The following is a 12,399-nucleotide window of genomic DNA, read 5'->3' as shown; positions in this document are numbered from 1 at the left end:
CACAATTGGACGTGAACAAAAATTCGGTGCAAGACTATGATGATAATAATTAGCAAATAGTATAGTCAGGAGAATTTATCAGCATTTATTAATCCGTGGTAATAGATGCATTTCTAATACAGAAGTCATAAAATATGAGGAGGAAAGGGCGGGAAGGGGGGGGTTAGGGAAAAAAAGGGTTGGAATAGGAAAGTAATGAGGGTACTTCCTATTGTCCCATATAGGTCAGAGAAGTGTACTGTTGAGCCACCCTCTTTAGTAGCAGTAATTTAAAAAAATTGCAAAGAGAGGGCAAAGAAAGAGTCAAATTTTATTGTATTTATATGTATTAAATTCATACACAATAACTTCATACATGTAAACAAAACTAAAAAGATAAAGGGTATACAGATATTGTTGTGTGTGTGTTTCCTAGTTCTGTTATAAATCGCAGAATTAGGGTAATCCACTAGACAAGATGGTACTAACACAATAAAATAAAACTAATAGCAATAATATGACCGCGGTTCCGTATAAGTCCCCACCGCGTTTCGCCTGGGTTGGGCTTCCTCAGGGGTACATGACTTTATACGATTAATGGTAATTAAGGGGATGGTCAAATTGGAATTTGATGCTTGGTACAGATGGTTCCCAAGAGTAATGCTGTTAGGATGAATCCAGTCGAATATTTCCGATATATTGACTATTTGAAGGATAGTCACCAGAGATAACATATTCAAAAAAACGGATACTGTTCAGGTTTTTTAGGTATGTTGATATTTAACCATTAGATGTTAATCTAAGGTAACAAGATTATTAATGTAGAATAGGTTGCAATTGGAGTTGTAGAGACATATAGAGACATTTGTCCATTGAGATAAGTTTGCAATAGCGAGATTACGGATGATGATTGTAAGGATAAGGATTGTATGCCAGCAACTACTAGTGTACAAGGTAAAGCGTTCTAGCAGGTCCTCAAGGTGTCAACTATTTATTAGCAGATAGGTCTATGTATTGTATGGATGTGAAGGAACCTTGATTTCTTTAGAAAAATAAGTTGTTATCTCCCATTGAGAATAGAAGCAACATAAATCTACATATAATTTGCATGTAAATCTAAATCAGCAAGAAACTGCATAAAAAAATCATCAACTCATCTGGAAATCTTTATCTGTTTTTAATAACCCAAACTATAAATTCTGTATTTTCTAAGCTCACACAAATCTTTATTACATACACAGTTGTGCATAATGTTCGTTGTTGAAGACAGCTAACCGTTGCTCTTCTCTTGATTTTATTGTAGTGTTACCCTTCAGGTACTGTACTGCCTGTTAAGATAAGATGTCTATCAGCTGCAAAAACATGCTTAACACTCACTTTTTTTTTTACATTGGTGTTCTGAAAGTAGTGATATAAGAGTGAGAGTTGAAATTAATTTTCTAGTCACATGGCACTTTTACTGACACCAATTTTTTTTTAATTAGCATTATTTACATACATTAAATAGCATTTTTTTACTCTTTGTACTTTCTTTACATATTTTCTGTTCATACTTGTTCCCATTACAACTTTTTGCTCTGGAGACAATGGTCACTGGATCTGATATTAAGCGGGAATCCAGGGGTGCCCCAGACCAGGCGTTCTTATCCTACTGCATTCTATAGAAATTTATACAGTATAAGTAGCAATTACAGGGTTAGAAAAAATACGTAAGAATGGTGGGTGTGTTTACACTGATCTCCTTCAATTTATAGGGCCTAAAATGTTTCCAAAAGAAAAATAAGACATGTTGCTCTTACTGTTTTAAAGTTTTTAACTGTAATCATACTTTATTTTTGGTATTACATTTAAAACTGCATCTCCAGCTAAGATCACCTTGTCCGCAGAGTATCAACAAATTCTGCACAATTTTACTTTCGAACCAGCAGTGTTTTCTTCTTGTACAAGAACTGATAAAAAAACAAATCTTTTTGCAATATTGACATGTAATGAGAATTTATAAAATCAAAACTACTGTTTTACTGTAAATACAGACTGTATTGTATATGTGTCATGGTTGTACTTTAACAGTTATATATAGATGAACAGAATAACAGAATATAGATGAGCCACTGGAGCTCCTTCTATTTGTCAATCTACTAATCAACTGAAGACTATTTCTTTATTCTCTCTTCCATTGGGAATGAAAGTGGGACCCCCTTCCAAAACACCTTATTCCAGGACAGTTATACTTACTTCTGGATTGCCATAATACATCCCTATCATTAAATGTGTTTCAAACATTTTTTGGAAATCAAATGGAAAAAAGGACAAGGATAAGATGAAATACCCAAATTCATTCCCAGGTCTCCTACAGTTTTATGCCTGAAAGATGTTCAGTGGGGTTCAACATCCTTAACTACACAACTACTACTGGACTTACTTTGCATTGCGCTACTCGACCTTTTGTTGCTTTGTTGTAGCTTTTTTTTTTCTTCAACATTTTGAAGCATCGTATATGCCTTAGGACCTCTGAACAAGGCACTCTGGGGAACCTCTCCCCTATTCAAAAGCAAAAGAAGAAGAAAGAGGGAGGGATAATAAGAACCTTTGCAAAACAGTGCTCGGCTGTTTTGTAAGAAACTGATCCAACCTCCTGATGACAAACTTACCACGCATTGTGTTCCTATCAGAGCGAGCCGCCTGTATTACACCAATCATTTTTTGTCTAATTCTTTTTTTTATGGTTGGCAAAATGGGGGCATGAGCTTTATCCATCTTGCATATTTCCAAACGTTGGGAGAAGATCACAAAGCGCTGCCTTTCAAAATGAACTCTATCGCACACAGGAGTTAAGTCCAAGTTTTTATTGTTGGTAGATCATTTTGATTTGTAGATTACTGTCTGTGAGCTGTAAATTATTGGCCTTCCATGTGCAGATGCCTACATAGTTTTTGAGGCAATACCAGTTGGCAGAGCCAGCAGGATAACATGCTTCCAGTTGACCAATATGTAAGGGTAACATTTTACCGCTGACATCCTATAAAATAGTTTTTTTTCAGGAGTCCCCCCAATACTAGAAAATCATTTTAAAGGTTCCTCTGAGTTTATTTAAAAACAGTTGTCTTCTTGTTAAATAGACCATCTACTCAGCAAAGTTATAAAATATTTTATAGCATTAACATTTAAAGAAACATTGGGCCTAATTTATTAAAGCTCTCCATAACTGGAGAAAATACACTATCATGGGTGAACCTGAGTGATCCAGTAAACTTGGAACGGGTCTGATCTAGGGTTAAAAACATGAACCAAATAATAGCAATTTTATTTTTAAGAAATCAATTTCAGGTTTGCTAGATCACCCAGGTCCCACCCATTATAGTCTTTTTTTCCAGTCTTGGAGAGCTTTAATAAATCAGGTCCATTGCATTTATCTGTCATACAAGGGCGACATTAATGAAAACATATCTTATTGAGACTTGCATTATGTAGATAGAATACTGTAATATTTACATATTTGTGCATTTTAATGTGTATACAGATCAAACACATACATCCTAACAGCAAGAGCCCAGTTTCCACGGTGACAAGGCAATAGGCTATTGTTTTGCTTTAAATGGGAGCTGTGCGCTCTATAGCTGAGATTGCCTTTTCCCATTTTCTTCTCCAAAAATGTAAACAGGAATCTATGTATTTCACACAGAACATGAATATTATTGCAAGTTTACTGCCTTTGTAATTCCTAAGGAATGTGCTGCAGCATCCATAACACACATTATTCAATACTTATACATGAAGTGGCGTTACCTGGTTCTTGTTTTCTGCGACCCATAGATTTGTTACGGTCTTTGCAGTGAAATAGTGATTAAAAAATGAAGGAAAAAACCCAGTGTGAGACATAGTCCAGTAATATTATTTAAAATGTTTACAGGCTGACTTAAGTTTTTCATCACAGTTTTTCTTTTTCTTTGGTTCTTGATGTCATATCAGTTTCTTACTAGCCCTAGTATTTTATGCATTACTAATTATGGAGTGGGTCAATTAAAGGAATCTGTGTTTTCATCACCAACAATATAAAAGCTCAAAAGGGAAAACAATCCCCATCTGCATTAAATGTTTTTGCATTCTCTGTTCCTGTTGCACAAATGTCTCATAACAACTTGTTAGGATGTGTAGGGAAAATGCCAGGTAAAAAAACTTGATGCCGGTTCTACCATCACCAAAACTCTGTCAAAATGCTAGAATTTAACTCTAATGTGTAATTGATCATTGTCTGCTTCATATTTTTTTTCTATTCCTTAATTTGCAGTAGGGGCCCTAGTAGTGGCACAGTAGCTGCATTAAAGAAGTTCTTTTCCATAGAAATGCCCATTTTCATTTTGAACATCTTGACACAAATGAGCAGCACAGAAAACTCATTCTTACTGAAGAAGATTTTATCATTAAAAATATGTCATGTTCTTACCAATTCTAACTATATATGCCAAAAACAATTTCTGGGCTTTTTCAGAGAAAAAAATGTTACAATAAAAGTGAGCCATTAGCACTAAATAAAGGTAGGCTATAGAAGATGAATTTTCAGAAGTATAGTTATAGATTTCTTTTCTTTGTTTCAGATATTTGTCTTGAGGTTTTAGTATGGGAAGTTGTAAGAAAAGAAAACCAAATAATGTATGCATGTATATTTGAAAAGTGTTTCAGGGTTAATTTTCTAATAATATTTTTATATAAAAAAAACAGAAGTATAATTGACAATAGATTGTGAGACATACAGCTAAAACTGAGAAAAATAGTCAAGAGGAGTAAATCAATGTGCCATCCTCCCATGATCCTCACAGACCCAGCAGTTTACACATTTTTCAAACACGCTAGGATAGGCACTGACAATGAGCAAAACCTATACATACTTCCGTCTCCTACATTTACTAGGGGTGAGGCTTTTAAAGTTTTAGTCTTTTAATATAAGGCTGGGGGTTGGGGGGATCAAGCAAAATAAATAAGAAAAAAGGGAGAAATAGAAGAGACATGTGAACTCAAATAGAAACCCACAAATCTAGCTCTAATCAGTTACAGTGGGTTGTATTTCTACTTTATTTCAAAAACAAATGGAACCATGTCCTGTAGAATTTAACCCACGTAGCTTTAATACTGGAAGTGAGATCATCTATATGCATGATCTCGTTGACCACAGCTGGATGGAGGATCTAATCTTCCCAAGAACAGAGATAATAATTATTATTATTATTATTATTATTATTATTAATAAACAGGATTTATATAGCGCCAACATATTAAGCAGTGCTGTACAATAAAAAGGGATGAGATACCTGATCTAGCAGCAGTGACCAGTTGCCTAACTAATGTCTTTTTGTAATTCTTTGGAGAAACTGTTTGTGTTTGTAAGGTTACTGGTTCTTCACCGGAGAATTGTTTTTGGAATGTCAGATTCACTGTTTTGTAAACAGACCCTATAGAATAAGATTTTTAAAGGACCCATTTTAGTTTTGGTTGGATACTGGAGGATTTATTTCCCACTGGCAGTGTATTTTAGGGTCTATATGTAACAATATTCCCAAATGGAGTTCTTCTGAGTTCCTCTTAACTATGTTGTATTTCTTACTTTGAATCATAGAGGAATATATTGTTAAATAAAAGAAAAGGTTAACATCCATTACGATGGTCCTAGTAACAGCAAATCAGGCAAGAGATCTCAAAGAGTCATTTAGAGATAAAAGGACAATATGGTTAGGTGGCCAGTATCATGTTTAATATTCAGGACATGATGACAGGTTCCAGTAACAGACTGTCCTCCCACCCACGGATATTTGCCTTCTCCACACACCCCAGTAAATCCCTTAGTCAATTCCCGGTGTAAGCTCTGTCAGAGTTTACACAGGGCTAATGACCTTCTTCCCTCATGTGCTACAGTGTTCAGACATCTATTCACTCATTCCAAGGAACTGCATCCTAGGAGTAAGGGGAAAATGTCACTGAATAGAAATGAGTATTTCTGAGGCCATTAACATACTTGAACATACCAAGTATTTCCATGGACTCCAACATTTAAATTGGTTTAAGTGGGCATCGGCAGATCTGAACTGTCCAAGTGGTCCTGTGCTCGCACATTGTCTAATTCTTATTTTCTTTAAGATGGAAAAATAGTGGAAGCTTGCACTGCATACAGCTTAACTTTTAGTAATTAAAAAAAGAAATGTAAATGTAGCAATTCCCTGTTTTGATTCTCCTCTTACTACCCAGTGATTGTAAGTAACACTGTCAGTAACACTGAGGCTTAGAAAACCAAACTCACTAAGCTGTAGTCCAGTGATGCAGGTGTCAGCTAGCAGTTCATATGAATGTATGTGGAAAATTAAAATACAGTATTGATCTGAGTAGAAATCTTGCAGACAAATCAATGATACTTATTATTCTTTAATGAATGTCACACAGCATGAGCATTTTATAGCTGGATGATACCTCTCTATTGTTGCATCATCATTCATTAAGGTTTCTTGCCCCTAGACCCGCCACGTTTATCAACAATAACATTCTGCCTAGATATAACTATTTATATAGTTATATAAATATAGTTATTTTATGATATTTTGTAAAGCTGCTCTGCAGTTTTCTGGTGTCTACGTTTGCATACAGCTGTACAGGAAGTTCTTGGATTTCAAAGCAGGTGAATAGAGATGGCATGTACATTAAATTGCAAAGAAGCTATTGTAGCAGTCAGCTCATGGTAGAGAAAAGATGAAATGTTTTTCTTCTGTATTTATTATCAGAAATTTCTTGCCATTAGAAGTATCATGAAGAAAGTGTTCTTTTAGGGGAATTGCACTGGAACAGTTGGCCTTGCAAACTGTTATCATTTGTGTTTTAATTTAAGTTGTGCCACAAGTTATTTTTTTACCTTCACTCCAAAATGCCTAAAACTGGGCATCTACAAATGATTCAAAACAGGGCGGGCACCTTTAAAATATTAATAATATTCAGGGAAGCTTTGTGTTCAAAGTGTTCTTTTTAGTTCTATTTGTCATAGAAAGATGTATGTATTATTATGTTTTTAATTCTGATTGGGCTATTGCAGCAGATATGAATACATATGTTTTATTTTATAGGTGTTATATACATTTTCCTGTAACTGCTTCGATTGCAACTCGTATGTAGTGTTTTTGTCTTATTTGTTCCCAGATTATGATGATAAGGTTTACTGAATAAAAATATGTTTATTCACAATTGTAGTTTTCTGTAATGCCCCCCTTCCTCCTTAGGGGAGGCAGCAATAAATCCTATATATAGTGATTTATCCTATATATCCTATATCCTATATAGAAATCCTATATATAGTGATTTATTGGTGGTTGTAACTAGCCAGCAACAAAATTGTATTGCAGTGTTTTGATGTGGATAAGACAGCTCTGCATCAACTCTGGCTTGGCCTCCAAACTAACAAGAGGTTCTTCTAGGCATTTCTAGCAGTACTGGGCTGAATCTGTCACTGACAGCCACTACCTCTAACTTTAAATTGAATAGGACCCACCAAACACTTTTCAGTAACCATCCAGCTTTTTTTTAGATGGTTCCTAAAGAGTTGAGGTACAATACAGAGGCTGCTACAGCTTCTTCCCACCCAGCTTTCTGCAGATATTTTGCAGAAAGTACTTTTGCTGTTGGTGAGGGCAAAATTAAAATAATGTCTGTTCATATCAGAGAAAGCATGTTCTTCTTTTTGCTGTCTCACAGATTTGACTGACTGGCTCCAAAATGCTAAAATAATTTGCAAACCCCTAGTGATAAGCTGGCACCAAGTTTTCTTAGACAATGTGGCTAATACTATTTTGGGGGTGTCTGATGCATAAATAGCCTATGAAATTCCCGGTTTGTAGATCTTTTGTCTTACCGCTGGAAATACCTGCTAGCTTTATCAAGGAAGTCCTAGAAAGGCAAAATGCTCTATCAGCTGATTATGGTTTTATAGTATTTGGGAATATGGACATACCCAATTGTAATTGGATTTTTCCAAACTATCAAGCTATAATTAAACAAGATATTTCACGCCCGAATACCTTCAGTCAGGGCTTGTTTTTAAGTTCTGAGAAGAGTAGAAATTTTCTGTCTGGGGTAAAACCAAAGCTAATTTTAAATTGCTTGTGGCTTTTAAATGATTATAGAAATTGTTTTGCTTCTTAGGTTCATAGTGTTTCAGAAAAGAACCTGCAGACGACTTCAAAGCTCTTGCTAATTGTCAGATTGTTAACCCTTTTAACATCAGCACGGCCAATTGCGGGATATGTTTTCCTGTGATCTTTCAAACATGGTCTTGTCTTTTCTTGTAAAGTTTTTATTATACAAATTGTTGCTCTCCAATAGCTGCCTATTGATTGCAAAACCCTTTTAAATTTTCTATAATATAACAACAGTGCCTATTAATATCAATAGGGCTTAATTTCATGATGTTGTGTAACATATAAACTCTTTCTAATAAAATTTCAAAGTTGAATTTAGTATACTTAACCACCTGGGCGTTAAGCCCGAGCATGTTCGGGGTAAAAACTTTTGCAATTTTCATTAACCCCGAGTTTTTCTCACCAAGTGGTTAAATGTAAACAAATGTTATATTGCAATCCGATTGTCATACATTGTATGACAATCGGATTACAACTGAAAGCAAATACTTACCCAGTGTCCGCAGCTCCTCTAGCAGAAATAAAAGATTTGCTATTGCTGCTGGCATCTGCAGTGAGATGTCAAGCACAATGCAGAAATCCTACATTGTGCTGTGCATCTCTTCGGAGATGCCAGCAGCTTCCAGCGTCCATCGTCTCTGTCAGGGTGAGTTGGGCAGGGAAATCCCCCCCTCACATCACTCGGAGGATGAGTCATCTTCCGGGTGATGTGATTGGTGATGTATGGGCGTGTGTCAGGGAGGGAAATTTAAAAGCAGAGTACAATGTAATCTGCTTTTAAATGGTTTTTACAGTACAAAAACACCCACAACATGAAATAAAAATAAAAGTACATTTTTAATTTTAGATATCTACTAGACCCTTGTTCGGACATATTTCTGTAACTTACAGGTCTAAAATGTAAAAAAAAAAAAATTTCATGAAAAACAGTGTAACGCTTTTGGTACAGAAATCTAGACATCAGTGTAACGCCCAGGAGGTTAAACAGGCATAATCACTTTCCCTAAAGAAATGTATGATACCACGTCACTTCTTCACCTGACAGCGCTCAAGCCTTTGGAATGGTTGCTAAACCTCTGGCATTGTCAATGAGAGGACGTTACATTTTCCCTTATACCCCGGAAGCAGTGCCACTAGCAGTGGTAGCAGGAAAAGTGGAGGATTACTGGTAATGTTTGGTGGTGGTTCCTTTTAGAATACACAGTCTACAGAAGTTTAGGCTGTATAGTTATCAAAGTGAATTATCACTCTGAAAGGGACAATTCACTTAGTTTAGTGAACAAGGTAACTTTCTGACTTCAGCCACATAATCTGGTACAAGCAATAATAAAGGATAGGAAAAAAGTAAGGATTTCTTATCCTATTTAAGTATCTCAAAATATTAGTAATATGAGTTAAAGCAGTACCCTAACAGGTTTACTAATTGTTTGCAGTTTTTCCTAAACATTTAGCAGTACACTTACTAGTATGTAAGGGTGGCTAGAGCCTTATGGCTGTATATCACTAGCTGGAGAGGCACTGTTGTCTGTGCATTTAGGCAGTGAGGTTTTCATGCGGTTACCATTTCCTTGTGCCAATGAACTATTTCTTGAAGGAAATGTCACATGTTCAACAGGAAATGAATGGGGTTCAGTACTGCCAAATATGCACAGGGAGGGAGTGAGGAGCTTGTAAAGTTCCAGCCTTGCTGGGAGCTGCATGGGATAATATTATCCCACTGCAAGTCAGAACTTGCCTTTAGTTTGAGCTTTGATGATGTCACTACGGTGCTGCTTACTGATCTACTTCCTGGATAAAAAGCAGTGTGATGATCTATTTGCTTTTGACCAATCTATTTTGTGCTTCCTGCACCTCTTGCTTCTTGGATATTCTTTCACAAGATATGGATTGAGGTTTTTGTGATGGTACTACAGGCTTTAATTGATGACTATGTCCCCGCGGGTGAGATTTACCCTCTACTTGTACTGGTGGTGATTGATACAGAAAATGATGGAAAGATAAAATAGGACACAGCAAATAAATAAATCTTGAGGTCCTATTTATTACTTCAAAACTAGAACAATGAAGCTTTGGCTTTACAATCACATTTATTTAGCTAAAATCAATTTTGTATTATTGCAAATAATGTAGCTGTAAAACATATTTTGTCATATGACTGGATCATTAAAACAAGCAGTGAATGGGGTGTTATTAAGCATTTATTTATTGACACAGTCGATGCAGCACCTTTAAACCTTTAAATTCATCCTAATGAGATGGCTTATTTGTTGTACAGTACTACATAATTACTTCCAATTCTAGACATTTCAAAAGTTGGAAGGAAAAGCTGCTGCCTCCTTGCCAAAGCCTTGTTTCTGCCAAGACCTCAATGTGAATAAGTAAAGTAGGGACCAGTGGCATACCAACAAGCGTAGCAAAGGCAAGACTTTGTGAAAACCCTAATGGATTTTAGGCATACTGTTAAGCATATTCTACCATGCTAAACAGTCTGAGGAAAAAAAAATGAATCATAATGTTTGGATAATGTAATTTTATACTGTTGTAATTGTATACTGAAGGAAGAAATATTTTTAATCTGTAAAAAATGGAAGGACTATTGCTGATAATAAATATACTGCCCATAAATGGACTTTTCATAGTAGTCCGATGAGTAAGAAAATATTATCTTTAAAGATAAGTATAATACAGCATATAAGCATATATTCTAATTTATTATACATCATAATAATTTGTATAGATACATTTGCAGTAGGGGTACTTCGAGTAAATGTATTGTGATTCTAGAGATGAGATAAAGGTTATTCTATAGACCCCCTACTCTCTTTTAAAGAATATACACTTACTATTTTGCAGCTTAACAGTATGACTTGTAAACCTAAAATCTCAACTGTTCTCCACGACAGGCATAATAATGTGTTGCCATTAATTTAGAGTCCAATTTCATTCCCCATTAGAAACTCAACTGGAATAAAACAAAATGTTAATTCTTGAATCTAGAAGAAAAGCGAGTAAACTTGGTTTTCCATTAGTGCTATTTTTCTGCTCACCAAACATTTCGAGAAGCTAAACTCGCATTGAATTGCAAAGTCATAACTTGTGCAAATTGCCATAAACCATTTCTTATCAATTTCATTCAAATACTTATTGCATTTAGTATCTCCCAATCTTTCATAAATATTGTTTTTACCATGAAACTGAAAAAAGTACTCTTTGAATTTTGAAGAATAGCATACCTAGGATCCATCTTAGGTTTCTAGGATGCCTAAAGACTAAGGTGACCTAATTTTCAATTTCTCACAACTCATTTATTCTGAGAAAGCCATAAAATATTAACTCACAAAATAAACTCATAACTCCTGCCTGACTCTTACTTGAAAAGAACCCCACTTATTCGCACAAAATGAATGGTTTTTAGTCTTGCAAATTAAATAGAAATTTGCATAATTATTCTGTTTTTAATAATTTTATGGTGAAGAAGGAATATTGCTAAGAATGGAAAAGAATACACACTTCCCTTTTCGCTGCCCTGTTCATTCACTGTCTGGTTTCTTAATTAGTTGCAGAAAATAATAATGGAAATATATACTAAAATAAATACAAAGCCACCATTGCTGATAGATTTTTAAAAATTCTTGTTGCCAAGAACATACATAATAAATATTACTTTGCGATCTATGTTATTACCAATAAAATTATGGGAGAGTATTCTCACACTACTCAATTGGCCTGATTTATTAAAGCTCTCTAAGGCTGGAGAGGATACACTTTTATCAGTGATCCAGCAAGTTTAGAATGAATCTGGTCCAGGATTCAAAACATTTGATAACAACTAGCACATGACTTTGAATAAATCTATTTCAGGTTTGCTGGATCACCCAGCTTCACTAATGAAAGTGTATCCTTTCTGATTTGTACCCACTTAAGCTTTTCCTCTTTCCCTTAAGCGATTTACATTTTTTTACTACTGTATAACAGATTTACAGATAATCCTTTGAAAATTTGACAAATATGTGAGTTAAGATAATGCAATTAAACCTTTCAAAGCTTTACAACATTGGAGTGCCCACGTCAGACTCCTAAATATCTAGAGATCAGGGGTGTAGTCAAAAATGAAGAGGGGGCACAGTACTATCTATGTAAACGTGCCCACCCCACTACACTCCTGCCTATGTGTCACTCAAAGGGGAAGTAACCCCCCAGAGTGACATCATGATACCAGAACCTGCCCACTATCTCTCTTAGGTCTGAGCCT

General features: G+C 35.3%; 1 protein-coding gene and 1 long non-coding RNA gene across 2 annotated transcripts in view; one reads left to right on the top strand and one right to left on the bottom strand.

Annotated features, from left to right (window-relative positions):
* Positions 1 to 12,399, top strand: part of AVEN (apoptosis and caspase activation inhibitor) — a gene marked incomplete in the record, with an annotated part of 262,260 nt that overhangs the window by 116,474 nt on the left and 133,387 nt on the right.
* LOC140342711 (uncharacterized) overlaps positions 919 to 12,399 on the bottom strand; it is a 54,197-nt gene continuing 42,716 nt past the window's right edge. Inside the window, exons 2-3 of the long non-coding RNA XR_011923131.1 lie at positions 2,402 to 2,520; positions 919 to 1,307 (exon numbers count right to left, since the gene is read on the bottom strand). This is a non-coding gene — a long non-coding RNA (uncharacterized lncRNA). The remainder of the gene's footprint in view (positions 1,308 to 2,401; positions 2,521 to 12,399) is intronic.

This window comes from Pyxicephalus adspersus, chromosome 12 (genome assembly GCF_032062135.1).
Source record: "Pyxicephalus adspersus chromosome 12, UCB_Pads_2.0, whole genome shotgun sequence".
Classification (NCBI taxonomy): domain Eukaryota; kingdom Metazoa; phylum Chordata; class Amphibia; order Anura; family Pyxicephalidae; genus Pyxicephalus; species Pyxicephalus adspersus.
The sequence above is the reverse complement of the archived record's forward strand: the minus strand, read 5'-3'. Positions and strand labels throughout refer to the sequence as shown.